A 20,943-nucleotide genomic window follows, 5' to 3' on the forward strand; every position below is an offset into this window, starting at 1 on the left:
CACCACTCTCATGAAGATCATTTGCCACTCTTTGAAAGACTGTTGCCCAAATCTGCACTTCCAAAGGTATGACATATTTGGAACAAAGGCTTTAAAATTTGCATTTTAAAGACAAAGAGTGGGGCACGGTGGCAAGCTTGCAATCACATCTTTGGGAGGCTGTTCCCAGACAGCCTCAGCTACTTAGTGAGGCCCTCTGCAACTCAGTGAGTCCCTGTTTCCAAATAAAGAACAACTAGGGCCAGGGGTATAGCTCGGAGGTAGAATGCCCTTGGGTCCCATCCCCAGTACTGCAAAAAATAAAAAAAATAAAGATAGAATTTGATTTAAACACCATTGAGAAAAAAATTTGGGGGGGGCGGTGGTACTGGGGGTGGAACCCAGAGGCTTTCTACCTCCGAGCTATACTCCCAGACCTTTTTTATATTTTTATTTGGAAACCGGGTCTCACTAAGTTGCTGAGAGCCTCACTAAGTAGCTGAGGCTGGCTTTGAAGCTGTGCGATCCTCCTGTCTCAGCCTCCCAAGCGCGGAGATTACAAGCGTGCGCCATCACGCCCGGCTCATTGAGAAGATCTTAAGAAAAAGCCTAATGAACGGTGAAAAGTGGTGAGCTTGTTATTTAGACTTACTCACTTTCACTTTTTTTTCTGGTGGGTCTTATGTAAGAATCAAAACTGCTGCTTGGATTTATTTTTGGGGGAGTCCCAAGTGAGTCTGAGAGTTAGATCTTGAAGAGATGATTGAGATAATCCTTGAAAAACCAGGGTTTGTTTTTAGTAAAGATAAAAATGGAAAAAAGCAGTAGAGGGCCAAAGCCTCTGATTAGATTAAAGACAAAAAGATACTCACTTAAGCACACACAACCCAAAGTGAGTTTATCAAGGCAGGCATGGTGGCTCACACTTGCAATCCCAGCATTTAGGATGCTGACACCGGATGATAGCAGTTCACAGGCAGCCTCAGCTACTTAGTGAGGCCCTCTGCAACTCAGACCCGGTTTCAAAATAAAGGATAAAAAATAGGGCAGGGGGTTTAGCCCGGAGGTCTAATGCCCCTGGGTTCCATCCCCAGACCCACAATAAATAAATAAATAAATAAATAAATAAATAAATAAATAAATAAATAAACAAACAAACAAACAAACAAACAGTAAACAAAATGAATTTATCAGAAAACCATGAGCTTAAAAAGGTAGTGGTTCTTGCCAAAAATGAAAAGGCCTCAGTTACTTTGTTTCCCCTTTAGTTTTAGTCTCAGATGAGTCTTAAGAGTTAATTCAGATAATTCTAGCTAAAATAAACTTCCAAGCAACCTTGAATAACACAATTACCTTACTATAAGCAGAAGAGAGAAAAAACGAGAGCTACAAGCCTTCATCAGCCCTGTAATTAAAGTATAAGTTTACATATAATAAGTCATTCATAGCATAGCAAGAAAGAGAAAACAAGCCAGTGAACTTCCAAGGCTGGTGCCTCCGCTTACCTCCAGGCTGGCTTCCCACAGAAATGTCACTGGATACAGGTGTGAGGAGGTCCCCCCAAAAGGGAGAAGATGGTTACAACTCAGCCCAAGCATGTTCTTGACTTAACACCACAGAAAGGAATTTCTGGACACAGCAAAAGAGGCACAACAATCTATTTAAGAATGCAAGGTTTATTGGGCTAAGAGTTTGTGTCTAGAATAGAGCAGCTTGGGGCGTAAAGGTAAGGGTGTTCATCAGGCTTCCTTAGATAATTTATAGTTAATTTTCCCCTACTCTGTTAGTCCCTTTACTTATTCTTGTGTTGTTTATACTACTGCAATAGGAGGATCACAGGAGAAGTTGGAGGAATACTATAGATACACATGTACAGAGACAGACTCTCCTACCATGAGCCCTACACATGACCAGACCTTGGCTGGGATGGGAGAGTCAAAGGCTTATAGTCTCACTCAATAGGTAAGGACATCTATATGTAGAGAATGCATAGAGGGCTTTATAAAACAATTGATATAGCACTAAAAAGATTTCTAGAATTCTTAGTAATATCCCCTGTATATAGCAGTCAGGAGAGGCTTTTAGGTAATTAGAGAACTGGCCATTCTTTGACAGTATGTCCTTGTGTAGCACTTGGAATATGCTTCTTTCTTCTTGGCCTCTTCTCAACATAATCAGGGATAACTGGGTACCTCTACTTGTAAGCCAGAGAGGGCAGAAGAGCATTGGGGGGGGGGGGATACCTCTAAAGTATAAAAAATAAATACTTTAAATACTTTCAAGGAGATAGGAGTTACAGGAACTACTACTGCCCTGGCCAGGCTGCAAGTGACTTTAACTCCTCAATGCCACATTCTAATATACCAGGGCATTTGGGAGAAGTCGCTGTAATCACTGGATCACATAAGCAACATCAGACCTATCCTACTCAGTGGCTATGGTGTCCCTCAGGAGGCTCAAAAGCATATTAGCCCTGGCTAGAATTGCTCTGGACTCTCCTTGAGGGTCCTTGACACTGGAGAGGCCCCCGAGTGTGACCTAAGCACCAGCCCCACCCCACACCCAAGTTGCTGTTGGAAAGCACATTTTTCTCCTGAGTACGAAGGTAACTCAGCTGACAACAGGGGCGCAGCAACTCAGTCAGCAGCATTTGTCCCAGTGGGAATCTGAACTGGGACAGATCGAGCCAAAGGCATGGCCAGCAAGGCCACAGACGATCATGAGTCATTCACCAAGTGCCTATTGGACACATCGCAAGCACCAGGCCCTGATGGTACGGTGTTGGGCCAGCTCCTCTGCTCACAGCCATGGTGATCCCTGCTTCACAGAGACCTGAGGAGGGAGGCTGATAGAAACCCTCACCGTCCTTGACTGTGCAGGGCCAGTAGAGCCTCCCTGGGGCACCAGGCAAGCATGTCCTCCTCCAATGGAAAGGGAAAGGATTGAGTTTGGCCACGGCTCTCTAGGTTGGCCTGAGCCCTCCCCAGCTCTGCAGCCCTTTGGAAAAGCAACTCACCCCATGCCCACCTTTTAGTATTTAACCATTCACTGCTTTCTAAATATGCTTCAACTCTCAGTTTGGGGGAGATGAAAACTGCAAAAACTTGGTTAAAGGGAAATAGATGAGGCAAAATGCAGTATCTCCCAACCCTGACTATTCCACAGCGAAAAGCCCACCTGCCCTTCCCGACCCTGCAGAAGGCCCTCTCCTTCAGCCAGACCTGCTCCTTTGTATCCCTTTGTGGTCAGTATCATGTCCAGGACTGTGGATAGTCAGCTGCTGACCCTTGGGGTCAGTTTAAATGTGGACAAATGGTAGCTAATGTTACCATGACCTGTCAATGGAAACAAACAGCTCCCTCCAGTGTCCCCGCACCCCACGTCAGTAGACTGGCTATTCTGAGTCTCCCTTTCTTCTCGTCACATCTCGCTGTGCCTTGGCTTCTGTTGGCGAAGTGTGGCTAATAGGTATGAAGAGTTATGAGGATTAAACGTGACCACAGGCATAAAGCCTGGTGCCTGGCAGGTGCCCACCAAACGCAGGTGCCGTCCTCAATGTGTAGCAGCAGCCTGGCCTGTGGCCCATAGAGTGGCTATGGGCCTTACAAAGCAGTCGTGTCCGGCCCTGCCGATGAGGAGGACAACGTTCTGGGTCATTTGAAGACCAAATGTTCTCAGACTCAACGAAGAACCTTTTCTTCTCTCCATGGAGGAGGCATTTGCATCCCTCAGGCAGGGTTTGGGAAATATGAGAGAAGTCTCCCCAGCGCAGTGAGCCAACTCCGCCTTTTCTGTCATTCCTTCTCAAGACTGAATTAGCCAACTGCAAAATAAATAGGCTTAGCCGGGCGTGGTGGCGCACACTTGTAATCCCGGCACTTGGGAGGCGTTACAGGAGGATCACACAGGTTCAAAGCCAGACTCAGCTACTTAGTGAGGCTCTCAGCAACTTAGTGAGACCGTTTCCAAATAAAGTATAAAATAGGTCTTGGAAGTATAGCCCGGAGGTAAAAAAGACACAGAGTTCTGTTATTCATATACCTGGTATTCATATAACATACAAAGATACTAATCCTTTTAAAGCTTAATTGGACAGAACTTAATTTTGATGTGTGTGCATGGATCACATATTAAAACAAACAAAAGGCATGGTCTGTATTTATATGGTATGAAATGTCAGTGAATACGAACACTAAGAAAAATAAAATGCAGAACTATCAAAACAAGCTAGATGTAGTGATACACTCCCATAATCCCAGTATTTAGTTGGTTGGGACAGGAGGATCACAGGTTCAAGACCAGCCTCAGCAATTTAATAAGACTCCTAGCAATCTAGAGAGGCTTGTGGTGGTGCACACTTGGAATCCCAGTACTTGGGAGGCTGAGACAGGAAGATCACTCAGGTTCAAAGCCAGCCTCACCTACTGAGTGAGGCTCTCAACAACTTAGTGAGACCCTGTTTCCAAATAAAGTATAAAATAGGTCTGGGAGTATAGCCCAGAGGTGGAAAGCCCCAGTACCACCAAAAATAAAAGTAAATAGGCTTATAGCTAAAGTTAGTTTGTGCCATGCCCAAGATTCAATGGATACCTCATAGCTTATTACTCTTTCCCTACAAATAAGGTTTGGGAGAGTTTAGCCACCTCACTCCCCCCAGCACAGAACATGAAAAAGGAGAATTCAAAGTACAATAAATTGTGAGGTTCTGGGGTTTTATCCCGAGCACCACAAAAATAAATAAGCTTATGGTAAGATGTTTAGGGTAAGGTATAGGAAGAACTTAGTGAACTGTGAAAATAATTATATACTAAGGAAGGAGGCATTTGGGCTATGGGAACACCTCTAAAGGGCTTAGGACCAGAATGCTGTCCAGCCACAGAAGGCGCTTGCTAAGGCCCCTTGGGGAGCAGAGGGATGGACTACTTGACCGCTTGGCTCTGCTCCTTGAGGATTTCATGGGGGCTACAGCTGCAGCCTCCCCATCGACACGTTTGCCTGGGATTTGGGGCATAGCTCTGCTCCCCACCAAACACCTGTCCTCCACACAGAGGGCTCCAGCAGTGCAGCTGCAGATATAAATAACCCCTGCATGGCTCTTCCTGTCCTTAGAGCAAATGCCTGTGGCCATTGCCCAGAACAGGATGCAGGGGACAGAAGAAGGGTATACAGAGGAGAAGGGGGAGGGAGGGCCTGGGCTGGCAGCTGAGAAGCCAGTGAAGGTGTAGATGCTGAGTTTTCTCCCACCTCAAACTGTGTGTGTGTCTGGATGGGGGAGGGAGGAGCTGTCCTACTTCTGAGGAGGGGAGGGGCGGTCCTCTGCAGGGTTCCTCCTTCCTCCTTCCCACGCTAGTTGGCCTAGTTCACAACCTGGAATACTGCTGATACTTCCTGTTTTCCTTGCTGCTTATTTTAGTCTCCTCTGAGTAAACTTTACTTATGATACCTTCCCAATTCACTCTTCTGGTAAACAATTAATTAATTAATAAAAAATAAATAAATCTGGCCAGGTGTGGTGGTACACTCCTATAATTCCAGTACTTGGGGAGGCTGAGACAGGAGGATCACAGGTTTGCAACCAGCCTCAGTGACTTCGTGAAACCCTCCACAACTTAGAACATGTTTCAAAATAAAAAGAGCTGGAGGTCTAGCTCAGAGGTAGAATGCTACTGGGTTCAATCCCCAGTACCAAAAAACCACAAAAGCATACACATGTATAGCTGTGTATATGTACACACGCACACACACACGCACACAACACACACACCCACTGTGTTCCCAATTGAGCTCCAGTTCTTTGCTGTATCATTGAAAACCACACACATCCATCCACACATGTAGACACCAGTGTGACAGCCTAGCTCGCCTCTTGGCACCCCTCTGTGTGTCCCAGGCTTCCTGGACACCCCAAGACTTCTGTTTGCACATTCTCAACTTTGTGGCCTTGTTCATATTTTCCTTCTACTTAAATACTCTCCATTGCATCACTGGAAAGCCTTTCCCTCCCTCCACACTATGTTTCCCCTGCCAGACACTACTCAGTGTTCCTCCATCGCCCAGATCACATTTCAACTCGGGTGGAGCCCTCAGGCTGCCTGGCCCTCATATGCAGTCAGGCGCAGCGCCGCTCCCTCCACTGTCCCGGGCACCTGTCAGCCTGGCTGTGCTCTGGCTCTGGCCCTGCTCTTCACCTCCTGGGTCTCTTTTTTTTTTTTGGGGGGGGGTACTGGGGTTCCTGGAAACCCTTCTACCTCCAGGCTATACTCCCAGACCTATTTTTATATTTTTATTTGGAAACAGGGTTTCTTAAGCCAGGGAGGCTGGCTTTGAACCTGCGCGATCCTCCTGTCTCCTCCTCCCAAGCGCGGGGATTACAAGCGTGCGCCACCGCACTACTGGTTCTCACACACCCCCACGACATCTGGTCCTGGTCAGAATCGAGAGCATGTTCTTTGGATGAATTGGGTTTCCGTGTCCAGCCTGGTTCTTCCCTGTCCCTCCTTTCTTCCTCCTTCCTTTCTTTATCCCTGCCCTTCTCATGCCCTGACCGAGTACCTTTTATATGTATGTATGTGCACACATAGTCCCAGCCTTTAGGATGCCTTTCACAGACAGTGTCACATATATCAGGGGAACCTGTGAGTGCTCATCTATGGTGCTAAGGTCTAGCAGTGGTGGCAGACACGCCCTGAAGGGATACTTGAGCTGGACACGACATCATCATCATCATCATCATCATCAGTAGTAGTAATTATTCTAGTGATTGAACCCAGGGGCATTCTACCTTCAAGCTACACCCATATCCCTTTATTTATTTATTGTTGTTGTTTTGAAACAGATTCTTGCTGAGTTGCTGTGGGTCTTGCTAAGTTACTGAGGCTGGCCTTGAGACTACCATTCTCCTGACTCAGCCTCCCAAGTACTGGGATTATAGGTGTGTACCACATACTTAGCTTACAGGCAATTTTTTTTTTCCTGGTACTAGGGATGGAACCCAGAGGTCTTCTACCTCTGGGCTACACCCCCAGCCCTATTTTATTTTTTATTGAAAATAAGATCTCACTAAGTAGCTGAACCTGCCATCCTCCTGTCTCGGTCTTCCAAGTACTAGATTACAGGCATGAACCCCCATAACCAACTTACATGCGATCTTTTTAGCATTCAACCTAAGATACTGAGAACAGAAGGGATAGATTTTTGTCTATATAAATAGACAAGAAGATGAACAGTGGGATTACTGTGGCCACTTGGGACTTTCTGGTTATTCCCTGACCCCCGGGGCTTGGTGCACCTCAGCGTTTGTACAGGCTTGGATCTCAGCGTGTGGCTTACTCTTCCTCTTTTGCCCAGAAAACCCCAGCCCATCTCTTACTTTTACTCAGGCTAGGAGTCCTTCTCTCCAAGAAGCATTCCCTGAAAGCCCCATGGGGATGTTGCTACCCAGACTTTTGTTCTCTCCATAGAATTATAAGAAGCTGAGCTTCTTAAATTTTTGGTTCCAGGAGACTGAATCCGGGCCCAGGGACATCCTATCTGAGCTCTACTTCTAGGCCTCAGGGTCTCACTGAGTTGCAGAGGGCCTTGCTAAGTTGCTGAGACTGATCAAACCTAAGATTCTCCTGTTTCAGCCTCCCAAGTGCTGGAAGTCTTCTTATAAGTCCCTGCTTAAACATCTGTCTCCTCTTCTAAACTGTCAGCATCCAAAGAAGAAACTGGGAGTTCGCCTTTGCATCTTTATTGTCTAGCATGGTGCCTGGCACATAGTAAGCAGCCAATAAAGTTTAATTACTTAATGCATGATTCAGTTTCAAATGACCCAGCTGTCATGTAGTGTCTGGTCCTAGGAGCCGGCCACTGAGCACTGATTGTAAACATGAGAGCTATCACCCAACCAGTTCCTGGACATTGCTGGTTCTCAGTCCTCAGCCTAATGGCAGGTGAGCCTAAACCTTACCACAAAGGCCCAGCATTCCCTGCCACGCATGCAGACAGCTTACTAATTCTGTATTCAGTTCTAGAGAAGCAGCTTAGCCTGGGCCTTGCAGCCCACAAGCAGGAGCCAGACCTGAGCTTGGTTCCTTTGTGACAAAGGTAAAGTTTTGCCATCCCTGTCTCTGGGCAGTTTCTCATCCGTTCCGAGGTCATGGGTCCTAATTAGAAAGCTCTTGCGGATTCCTGAAAGGACCGTTATTGTGCTGCAGTACAAAGGGTATTATGCCACAGTGGTATAAGAGTAAGGCAATTAATGTGAACTAGGAAATAATAAGGGCACTTATTCCCAGAAGCACATTGATTTAAACCACAAAAGCTCCTTGGAACAGGGCTTGAGACTTATAAAAGGCTGAGCAATCAGCAACCCCTGAGGGAGGGGAGCCCATGCCAGGAGATGGCTGGAGAGCTCATTTGTTGGTTCTTGGAGGACCAATTTTGTCCCTCAGATGATCTCACTTAGGGGGCACTTTCCCCACTGTAATGAGCCGAGCCCAGCTGCTGGGTGCTAAGGAGGGGAGACCATTACTTCCACATTCTTCACATAAGAAGCAAAGTCTGAGTCTTATCACAGCTCAATCCATTTTTTTAATTCTCTGTGTGATGAAAAAAGGTCTCCAGATAATAAAACTCCCTCATCACTTTTGCTTCTAAAATCTGCAAAGCAGAAACATGATGAGCCACACCTTGCCCCAGCCGTAGCTATCTCTGGTTAGCAACTTGGGAAAACCACTTTACTACGTGTTCATGAAAAGAAAGTCACCCTAACAAATATGTCATCCTGGGATGAAAGAGTCTATTTAAGCATGGCTCTGGCCCCTGAAAGGGTAGAACCTATAGGAGAAAGGATGGTGGCTGTGTTAATCTGCTTTTCATCCCTATGAAAAAGTTCCAGAGAAGAACACATTGGAGGAGGGAAGATTTACTTTGGCTCGTGGTTTCAGACCATAGTCAGCTGCTCCATCACTGTGGGCCTCAGGGGAGGCAGCACATCATGGCCGAAGGGCTTGGTGGAGGCATGGCAGAGGAAGGCCTCCAGGGCAAAGATTGGCAAAGACTTGTTCTTTTGGTGGTAAGTGGTGAGTTACTTATTTTTTTTTATTATTGAAGGGTGCTCTTGGTTTTTGCAGTGTTGGGGGTTGAACCCAGGGCTTCACATATTCCACACTGACACCAAAGCAGTGGCTCCAGTTGCACAAAAAATATAAAACTTCTGAATGACACAAGGCACAGAAACAAACTATAAGAAAAAAACAAATTGTAGGAATATATATTTGCAACATTCATAGCAGTTAAAAGATCATGTAACAAAAAAAAAATTTTTTTTTACAGTACTGGAGACTAAACCCAGGGCCATTCTACCTCTGAGCTATACCTCCAGCCCTATTTTTTATTCTTTATTTTGAAACAGGGTCTCACTAAGTTGCAAAGGCCTCACTAAGTAGCTGAGGCTGTCCACGAACCTGGATCCTCCTGTCTCATCCTCCCAAGTACTGGAATTACAAGCATTTACCAGCATGCCCAGCTTAAAAAAAAAAAAAAAAAAAAAAAAAACTTTAAATCTTTAAAAATCACTTAGAAAAAGACAAGTAGACCAACAGAAAAAGGGAGCCAAGGACATGGAGAACTTACAAAAGAAAATACAAATGGCCAACAAACAGCAAAAACAAAAAAATTTAATGTAATAGTGAAGTAAATATAATAAAAGAAATATAGAAGCCAGGCATGGTAGTGCGTGTCCTGTAATCCCAGTACTTGGGAGACTAAGACAGGAGGATCACACGTCTGTGGCTAGCCTTGGCAATTTAGTGAGACCCTATTTCATAATAAAAAATAAAATAGAACTGGGGGTGTAGCTCAAAGGTAGAACGTCCCTAGCTCTGAGTAGGGTTCAGTCCTCAGTAGCGCCTGCGTGCGTGCACACACACACACACACACAAACACACACACACACACACACACACACACACACACACACACGGCAGAATTGTTTATTAAAAGCAAGTCATATGCCGGGTGTGGTGGCGCACACTTGTAATCCCCGCGCTTGGGAGGCTGAGACAGGAGGATTGCACGGGTTCGAAGCCAGCCTCAGCTACTTAGTGAGGCTCTCAGCAACTTAGTGAGACCCTGTTTCCAAATAAAATATAAAAAAGCCTGGGGGTATAGCCCAGAGGTAGAAAGCCTCTGGGTTCTACCCCCAGTACCACCAAAAATAAAAAAAATAAAAAATAAAAGCAAGTCATAAAAGAACATATAAGCACAATTTCAGTTATATAAAGGAAAAACATACAGAACTAAGTAATACATTGTTAGGGGATGCAAGCATAGGTGATAAAAACAAGAGAAAAGCAAGGGATTGGTAGAAACATCGTTCAAGAGAATAGATTCTCCTCCTTCTCCTCCCCCTCTTTGAAAGACCAGGAGCAGGAGGAGGAGGAGGAGCAGGAAGAGAAAGAGGAGGCGGATGGGTGGAGTTTGAGAGGCACATGGGGATTCTAGGGCTTTGGTGACATTAAGCTGGGTGGTAGGTTTGCCGATGTTTTATTATTCTTCATATTCTATATATGTAATAAATGTTTTTACTTATTTATATTTAATAAAACATATTTTAAATTATTCTAAAAAGATCGCTCCTTTTGGGGGGGGGGGGATAAGTTGGTAGAATTTTTCTAGGTAGAAGAGCAGCTGTGTCTGGAGAAGTTCATGGAACAATTGCTGCTAAGAAGTTTTCTTCCAGCCAGGCACACGCCTATAATCTCCACGCTTGGAAGGCTGAGACAAGAGGATGACACAGGTTCAAAGCCAGCCTCAGCTACTTAGTGAGGCTCTCAGCAACTTAGTGAAACCCTGTTTCCAAATAAAATATAAAAAAATAGGTCTGGGAGAATAGCTCGGAGGTAGAAAGCCTCTGGGTTCCACCCCCAGTACCACACACACACACACACACACACACACACACACACACACACACACAAAGTTTTCTTCCCTAAAACAAAAATCAGACAAGAGAGAAGATATATTATAAAAGAATATTTGTCAAATATGGCTTATTAAGACAAAAACTGGAAACAGCCTGAAGTTTTATCTTTATTAATTAATTAATTAATTTTTTTGTGGGTCTGGGGATGAAACCCAGGGGCATTCGACCTCCAAGCTATATCCCCTGCCCTATCTTTTATTCTTTACTTTGAAACAGGTTCTCATTAAGTTGCAGAGAGCCTCATTAAGTAGCTGAGGCTGTTCACAAATTCTGATCCTCCTGGTCTCAGCCTCCCAAATGCTGGGATTACAAGCATGCGCCACCACACCCAGCTTAAGTTTTATCTTTAGAAATTGATTAAGTTGTGCTAACTTCGTGAGACAGAAGACACAACATAGCTACGACTGATGCTGCTCTACATCTCTCGACTGCCATAGAAGTCTGTCTATGATACATTTTCAAGTAAAAACGATTTTTTATGATGTAAAAAATTTTTATGATGTCATTAAATATCTTACTGGAGTACAAGATGGTAGAGGCATACATGCACACATCACTCATTTAGCCTTTCCCCAATTCCCACCATAATCTCATGTTTTAAAAACTATATATTTTTGCCGGACGCGGTGGCACACGCTTGTAACCCCCATGCTTGGAAGGCTGAGACAGGAGGATCGCACAGGTTCGGAGCCAGCCTCAGCTACTTAGTGAGGCTCTCAGCAACTTAGTGAGACCCTGTTTCCAAATAAAATATAAAATAGATCTAGGAGTACAGCCCGGAGGTTGAAAACTTCTGGGTTCTACCCCCAGTGCTACAGTAAATAAATAAATAAATAAATAAATAAATAAATAAATAAATACTATATATTTTCATATACAGGTGCTTAAGGAAGAGTCTGGGAGGCCTTTCAAAATAAGGAGGTATCTCTTAATGGTTCACATATTAGTTAAGTAAAGAAAACAACCAAAGGATTTACTCTACATTTTTTAATAGGGCTGTAGTAGGGGGGAAAATTTTTCTCTACTGCTTACCTCCTAAGACATGTTACAGACATGGTAAGAGAATGTAAGTATATATTTTTGTGTTACTAAAATCCTGAAACATAAATGGGAACCACCCAAATTCGAGACCCTTTATAATATTTAGTATAGCACATAGGCAAAAACAGGTTTGCAAACAAAAATTTTTTTGTATGTGTGGTACTGGGGGTGGAATCCAGGGGTTTTTCTACCTCCAGGCTACACTTCCAGACCTATTTTATACTAAGTTGCTGAGAGCCTCACTAAGTAGCTGAGCTGGCCTCAAACCTATTCAATCCTCCTGTCTCAGCCTCCCAAGTGCTGGGATTACTGGATTACGAGGGTGCACCACCACGCCTGGTCCAAACAAAAATTTTTAAATGTGCCTATTCCATCCTCTTCTCCTTTGTCCTACCACTCAGTGAGACGGCCAGCATGGAAAGCACTTAAGTGCCTGAGTCCTCAGCCTCACCCACAGCCACACACACGTCAATAAGCCTCAGCTGCCCGCTGGGCAAGGTGGCAAAGAGGCAAGACAGGAAGGCCCTGAGCATGAGACTTCTGGTCTTGACTTCCTCTCCTCATCTCTCCAAAACTGTCACCTGGGCCTTTATGAATGGTTCGAGGTGACAAATTGAGAGATCAATAGATCCCTAGGGAAAGCCCTCTGACAAAGAGGCTGTTCAACCCCAAATGGTGCCCAAGGACTCTAGGAAGGTCTCCTAAGGACTGTGCTGTTGTCCCCAGCCTCGCCTCTGGTGTCTGGTCTACTTGCCCCTGAGCCTCTCCACTACCCCATGGATTCCTTGGTTCCTAAGGCTCAGAATGGCTGCTGAGATCCTGGTGAGAGTCCGCCACTGGCTACCCTCTGCACCCTTCCTAACACATCTCAGAGCACCCACTGGGGGTGCTCCCACAGAGGGTGCAGCCGGAGCTGGGCACAAGAGACAGTGAGGAGAGCAAGGAAAGGACAGTGAAGAGGGGCCTGGACAAGGGGTCAGGACGAGGGAGAAATGGCATGTGTCCCAGAGAAGTTTCTTCTCATCTTTCTCCTGCCCTCCTCCTTTTATTTCGCTGCTGGGAATTGAACTCAGGGCTTTGCATGTACTAAATACTTACTTTATCACTGAGCTACACCTCTGGTCCATTTTTCCTTATTTTGGGGGGAGGGGAGGATTAAACTCAGGGGTATTCTACTTCCAAGCTGCACCCTCAGCCTTGTTTTATTTTTTATTTGAGAACAAGATCTCCCTAAGTTGCTATTGTAGAACCTCGCTTAATTACCTGAGCTAACTTTAAAAATGTGATCCTTCAAGCTGGGCGTGGTGGCGCACACTTGTAATCCCAGCATTTGGGAGGCTGAGACCAGAGGATCACAGTTCGCAGACAGCCTCAGCTACTTAGTGAGGCCCTTTGCAACTCATTGAGACCCTGTTTCATAATAAAGAGTAAAATATTGGGCAGGGAGTGTAGCTCGAAGGTCAAATGCCTCTTGGTTCCATCCCCAGACCCACACACACAAAAATGTATTTATTTTATTTATTTATTTATTTATTTATTTATTTATTTATTTTGGTGGAACTGGGGGTGGAATCCAGAGGCTTTCTACCTCCAGGCTACACTGCCAAACCTATTTTCCATATTTTGTTTGGAAACAAGGTCTCACTAAGTTGCTGAGAGCCTCACTAAGTAGCTGAGGCTGGCTTCGAACCTGTGCAATCTTCCTGTCTCAGCCTCCCAAGCGCGGGGATTACAAGTGTGCGCCACCATGCCCGGGTCCTAAAAAAAAATGTGATCCTTCTCCCAACTACTGGAATTATAAGCATATACCACCACACCCAGATCTAATAATATATATATATATATATATATATATATATATATATATATAGGCACTTACCTAACTCTTGTTTCCTAAATAATAACATCTGGATACAAGGAACATTTAAGTATAGTTTGTAATATTGTTACCCTAGAAATGTCCAAATTTACCACTTTTGTCAATGTCCTTGATCAGACTTAAATCAGTGACAGCAGCATCCCTGAGTGCCCATGTGGGCGCTTGGTTAGGCCTGTGGGGAATGTAAAGGTGAGAAAGGCACTCGAGCCCTCCACGGGCCCACTCATGGGTTTCTAGAATGTCTGAAATATGAGATAAAATACAAGCTGTGATTGTGTCACAGACATGCAGAGAAAAATAGGAGAAAAATGAATTCACTACTACAGTCTACACAGTCACACGATGCTTAATGACAGGATGTGTTCTGAGAAGTGCACTGCTAGCTGATGTGATCTGTGTTTGAACGTCATAGCATATATTTAGACAAACTTAGATAGTACAGGTCAATTATGCAAGGTGACCTCTTTCATTATTGTTATTATTATTGTTGTTGTCTTGCAACACTGAGGATTGAACCCAGGACCTGGTGCATGCTGGCAATGGACTTCTTTTTTTTTTTTCTTTTCAGGTCTGGGGATGGAACCCAGGGTCATTCTACCTCCAAGCTCCACCCCCTGCCCTATTTTTTATTCTTTATTTTGAAACAGGGTCTCTCAATGGGACTTCTTATGCAATCAAGAGATACAGTAAACACAAGATGCCTGGGGCTGCTGCCGGCATAACACAGCATAGTTTCATGGTAAGCTTTTCATAAAGTAGAATGTATACACTGTAAAATGACAAAAGTATGGTATAGTAAATACATAAACCAGTGACAATCATTTATTGCCAGTATCCAGTGTCATGTACTGTATATAATTATATGTGCTGTACTTCTACATGATTGGCAATACAGTACGTTTGTTTACACCAACATCAACACAAGCATGCAAGCAGTGAGGTGCACTACCATATTATGACAGCTGCCATTTCACTATTTCACTAGGGGTAGAGATTGTTCAGCTCCATATTCTTTTTTTTTTTTTTTTGGTGGTACTGGGGTTCCTGGAAGCCCTTCTACCTCCAGGCTACACTTCCAGACCTATTTTTTATATTTTTTTATTTGGAAACAGGGTCTCTTAAGCCAGCGAGGCTGGCTCCGAACCAGCGCGATCCTCCTGTCTCTGCCTCCCAAGCGCGGGGATTACAAGTGTGTGCCACCACGCCCAGCGTTCAGCTCCATATTCTATATGTGATCCTTCATTGATCAAAACGTCATTAGGTAAGCCAAGCATGGTGGTGCACAGTTGTAATTCCAGCATTTGAGGCCCTTTGCAACTCAGTGAGACCCTGTTTCAAAATAAAGAATAAAAAATAGGGCTGGGGGTATAGCTCAAAGGTAAAATGCCCCTGGGTTCCATCCCAGTGCCACCAAAAAAAAAAAAAAAAAAAAAAAACCCCAAAAAAACCAACCAAAAAACCAAAAAAAAATCATCATTAGGTGGTGCATGGCTATATTTATTCTTGAGAACTAGCAAACTCTGTGTGTGTGTGTGTGTGTGTGTGTGTGTGTGTGTGTGTGTGTGTGTGTGTTAAGAGTTTAGCTGTTAGCAAGGCATGGTGGTGTACCCTTGTAATCCCAGTACTTGGGAGGCTGAGACAGGAGGATTGCACAGCCTCAGCTACTTAGTGAGGCTCTCAACAACAAGACCCTGTTTCCAAAAAATATATATAAAATAGGTCAGGAGTGTAGCCCAGAGGTAGAAGGCCCCTGGGTTCTATCCCCAGTACCACACACACACAAAAGAGTTTAGCTGTTTGCCTGCCATGGTGGGGCACCTCTATATTCCTAGTACTTGGGAGGCTGAGACAGGTTTGAGACCAGTCTTATCAACTCCAGAAAGTTCTGAGCAAGACCTCTGACAACTTAGGGAGTCCCTGTTTCAAAATAAAATTGCGCTGGGGGTGTAGCTCAGAGGTATAATCCCTTGGATTCAATCCCCAGTATACAAAAAAAAAAAAAAGAAGAAGAGTCCAACTGTTTCCATGCTGTATTTTCTTGTGTATTATACTGGCTTCACTGTCAGTGATTGATCTAGGGTCTTTAGAAGCAGGTATTAGTAGCCTTCCCCTCAAGGGAATCATCATAATGGATAATGGATAATGATTGTTATAGGCCTACCTTCCTCTTTCCTTGGTTCTCTCTGTCCAAAATCCCACATTCCAGGAGAGGGAATCTGGACAAGTCACAGCATAAACATGGCCGCCTGAAGGCGTCTAAGAGTGTGGAGGTGACATGTTTGAGAAGGGGTGAAAGAGGTTGAAGTATCGCCAAAGGAGAATAGTGGAACAACTAACCCAGCCCAATGCAAAGCTGAAATGGGTGCTGTCCTTACTTCTAAGTGTGTCACCAGCTCACTAAAATGTGACAAGCAGAAGGCGTGGAGATGACCATTTGACATTGTGCAAATGTGGGAGGCCAATCATCATTGCTAGTCGGTGTTCGCATTGTCAACATTCCAGTGCTGCAGACAGCACTTTGCTGGCCTGCCTGTGCACTCTAGAAAGTTCTAAGCACAAATGTGTAACAGCAGGAGAATCAAATAAGTCTCTTCAAACCAACCTCTCAGGTAATGGCCTCTGCTTGCTTGATTTACCTGTTCAGGACACTTGGCCTTTATTCCCATGGCCTAGAAGAATCCACCCAGCCCGAATGCCCAGAGGGGCTATACAGCTGGGAAATACATGTAGACAACAAAAAGAGGAAGTAAGAATGACTAAGTCTGCATGACTAATTGAATTTTATCATTTAATCACAAGCTTACCCAATCAATCACTTATGATATGATATGATAATATGTTTTCAGTTTTTTTCTCTTTGGTACTGGAAATTGAGCCCAGAGGCATTCTACCTCTGAGCTATACCCTCGTCCCTTTATAAAATTTTTGTTTTGAAACTAGGTTGCTGAAGCTGGTCTTGAACCTATGATCTTCCTATCTCAGCCTCCTTTCCCTGGGATTACAGGCAAACATCACCATGTCCCACTCTTTCCAGTTCTTTTCTTAACAGAAGACTGGAGAGACTCTTAATCCAGCATGACCAAAGAGTGGAGAGGTACAGCGTTGTACATGGAAAGAGAACAGAGTTTGAGGGCACTCCAAAGTGCCTGGCATCCAAAATGTGCCACTCATTTGTGCAACTGGAGCCATTTTATGTGGGATCACTAGACTTCAGTGCCCTCGTGTGTAAACCACATATAGCCTCAGATTTATTGTGAGAATTAAACGATAACATAGATACAGAGCATATAGCACATACCAGACACCTAATAACAATACCTACCTGCTTTATTCTTGCTTTTAATAGATTATTCTTTCTATTGCATGTCCTAAGACATCTGAATCTTTACTGAGTTATCCTCTACTATTCATGCCCCATGTTAACCTGGGTAGCAATGTTCTTTAATTTAGAATTCCTAATTTTATATGAAGAGAATTCTACTGTTAAACACGTGTCCCAGCTCTTATACTGAGGTCTCAGTCACTGTCTTTAGCATCTACCTACAGAGAGGGCTAGTGATATATGGCCATGAAGTTCCAGCTCAGTGGTGGCCCAAGTGGAGCCAGGGTGTCAGATGGGGATAAACAAAGGTCAACTTCCTGAGTTAGGGACAATCTGTAAGGTTGCTTCCAAGCCTGAGATAGTATGATTTTAAATCTTTCTCTGTTTATTGATCCAGACAGACTCACCAAAGTCAAGCTGACACCAGCAGCTGACTCACATTGAGCCATGGCTGGACTGTGATTAGTAGCTCTGGCCTTTGAGCCAGCATCTCAGAGCTGGAAGAGACCTTGAGCCCATCAAGAACACAGGCAACTCCCAGTGGGAATATCAGACCCATGCATGCAACATTTATTGAACCAATGAAACATCATGTTGACTTTTAAAATATCCCTTAATAATATTCAACTCCAATGGTTTTTACTTACGTTTATCTGACATCTACTCAGGAAAAATACATGCCCCTTGAGTTGTCTTCAAGGATAATCATTTCCTTCCCTAATTGGACATCACGAATGGGAAGCTCTGGGCAGGCTGTCCATCCCGGCACTTGCCTTAGCTGGGTGCCAGCCCATGTCAAATGTTTAGGCGGCCTGCCAGCTAGACTTGTGATTGGGAATGAAGAGTGGGAAACAGTGTGAAAGTGAACCAGGCAGAGGTCAGAGAGAAAAGGAGCTTGAGAATGCACACAGTTCAGTGGATAGCTGAGCAGGGGCAGCATCAGATCCTCCCACGGACAGGCACATGGAGGCGGTGAGAAAAGCGAGGGAGCAGTGATAACCAGAGAGGAGGAAGCGATGGAGACAGAGGACTGGGAGTGAACAGGAAGCAAAGAGAAAAGGAGGACACTGTTTTGTCAGGGCCCACTCAGTACCAGGTACCTTTGTCAAGGCTGAACCATGGATGCAGTGCCTCTGTGAGTATTATAGAAGGATATATATATATATATATATATATATATATATATATTTTTTTTTTTTTTTTTTTTTTTTGCCTTACTGAAGATGGAACCCAGGGGCATTTGACCTCCGAGCTATACCCTCAGCCCTATTTTTTATTCCTTATTTGGAAACAGGGTCCACTGAATTGCAAAGGGCCTCACTAAGTAGCTGAGGCAGTCCACGAACTGCAATCCTCCTGTCTCAGCCTCCCAAATGCTGGGATTACAAGTGTGCGCCACCACGCCTGGCTCGAGAGGAATTTGTTACAAGAATTAGGTCTGACATAATTGGGGGAGGAGCTCGGCAAGTCAAGATCTGAAAAGGGGTGTGGAAGGTCCTAGTAGTCACGGCTGGCCCTGGCATGTGTGAACAAAGTGGAGCTTATAGACAGCAAAGCCTGCTGTCATGGGCCCTTCTTGGGGAGGATGTGGACTCTGGTGGCTACTGCCTCTGGAAACTCACACTAGGCATTTGGAGGAGGGGCAGGGGGTCGATGTCGGTGAGCAGAGCTGGCTGGCAGTCACAGAGCAGGGCAGATGGGGACAGGCAGGAGCTGCCTGCATCTCTGTCGGCACCTCTCACCAACACTGTCCAGAAGAGCCCCTCGGCCAGGCTTTACTGCCGCCTCCTGTAGCCCATGCAACTTGACTTTAGGTCAACTCTAACCCACAGTTTTATGGGATAGGTAATAACCAGCATAACCAAGGTGGCGAGAGAACTCTTGATCAAGGAAAGATGGAAATGGTCTCAGATGTGTGTGTGTGTGGGGGGGGGGGGGTACTGGGGATGGAACCCAGGGGCTTTCTACCTCCAAACTACACCCCAGCCCTATTTTTTATGATTAATTTGGAAACAGGGTCTCACTAAGTTGCTGAGAGCCTCACAAAGTAGCTGAGGTGGGCTTCAAACCTGTGTGATCCTCCTGTCTCAGCTCCCAAGCGCTGGGATTACATCCCTGTGCCACCATGCCCGGCCTGGTCTCAGATTTTTGACATTAAATAAAAAAGTGGCTGGAAGCCAGCCGTGGTGGCTCACGCTTGTAATCCCCGAGCTTGGGAGGCGGAGACAGGAGGATCGCACAGGTTCGAAGTCAGCCCCGCGCTGGCTTAGGAGACTCTGTTTCCAAATAAAAATGTAAAAATAGGTCTGGGAGTGTATCCCGGAGGTAGAAGGGCTTCCAGGAACCCCAGTACCACCCCCCAAAAAAAAAAAGTGGCTGGAAGTGGTGGCGCACACCTGTAATCTCAATACTTGGGCGATTGAGACAAGAGGATTGCAGGTTTGAGGACAGCCTCAGCAATGCAGTGAGACTCCCAGCAACCTAGTGACACCCTGTTTCAAAACAAAAAAATAAAACCACTTTCTGGGTGGTGGCCTTACCCTAGCAGGTGTCTCACGTGGCACTCTGGGGTCACATTAATATAGCTCCTAAACCAGAAAAAAAAAAGATGGGTTTTCCTTATGTTTTGTTTAGAAAAATTCTTATTTTTTTCTCCTCTTGGATGAATTTCCAGACCAACTCAGGTGAGTTATAATGCTATTATTTTAAGCCAGGTCACATCCCCCCACCCCCACCCCTGTGGCCTGGAAGAAGAGGCCGCGGTCAGGGTACCCACCAGCAGCCTCCCCAGAACCAAACAGAAGAAGAAAAGAGCAGATTACCCAAGGAAATACTTTTCCAGAAGAAGGGAAAGAGGCCAAGAAAGTTGACAGCTGCTCACCTTGATGTCCCATGGACTGAATGAATTCATTCTCCTTCTCCTTTCCTCCTCCTCTTTCTACTCCTCCCCCTCCTCCTTCTCCCTCTCCTTCTCCTTCTCCTTCTCCTTTGGATTGAACTCAGGGCCATTCAACCTCCAAGCTATACCCACAGCTCTTTTTATAATTTAAAAAAATTTTTAAATAGGGTCTTGAACTTATAATTCTCCAGTCTCAGCCTTTCAACTATTGGGATTACAGGCATGAACAACCACACCTTGCTGAATTCATTCTTATTCTAACCCTCCCTCCCCCCACTTTTTACCATGTTATTGGTACCGTGACAACTTTCTTTTTTTTTTTTTTGTGGGTTTGGGGATAGAACCCAGGAGCATTCCCCCCACACACACACTTTTTACCATGTTATTGCTACTGTGACAACTTTGTGTGTGTGTGTGGGGGGGGGTTGGGGATGGAACCCAGGAGCATTTGACCTCCGAGCTACACCCTCTGCCCTATTTTTTATTCTTTATGTTTGAAACAGGATCTCACTAAGTTGCAGAGGGCTTCACTAAGTAGCTGAGGCTGTCTGCAAACCACAATCCTCCAGTCTCAGTCTCAGCATCCCAAATGCTGGGGTTACAAGTGTGCGCCAATACGTCTGGCTTAAAAGTAGTTCTTCTTCTTCTTCTTTTTTTTTTTTTTTTTTTGCGGGTCTGATGGAACCCAGGGGTATTCGACCTCCAAGCTACACCCCCTGCCCAATTTTTTATTCTTTATTTTGAAACAGGGTCTCACTGAGTTGCAGAGGGCCTCACTAAGTAGCTGAGGCTGTCCGTGAACTGCGATCCTCCAGTTTTAGCTTCCCGAACACTGGGATTACAAGCATGTGCCA

The sequence above is a fragment of the Muscardinus avellanarius genome (genome assembly GCF_963383645.1).
Source record: "Muscardinus avellanarius genome assembly, chromosome: 7".
Taxonomy (NCBI): Eukaryota; Metazoa; Chordata; class Mammalia; order Rodentia; family Gliridae; genus Muscardinus; species Muscardinus avellanarius.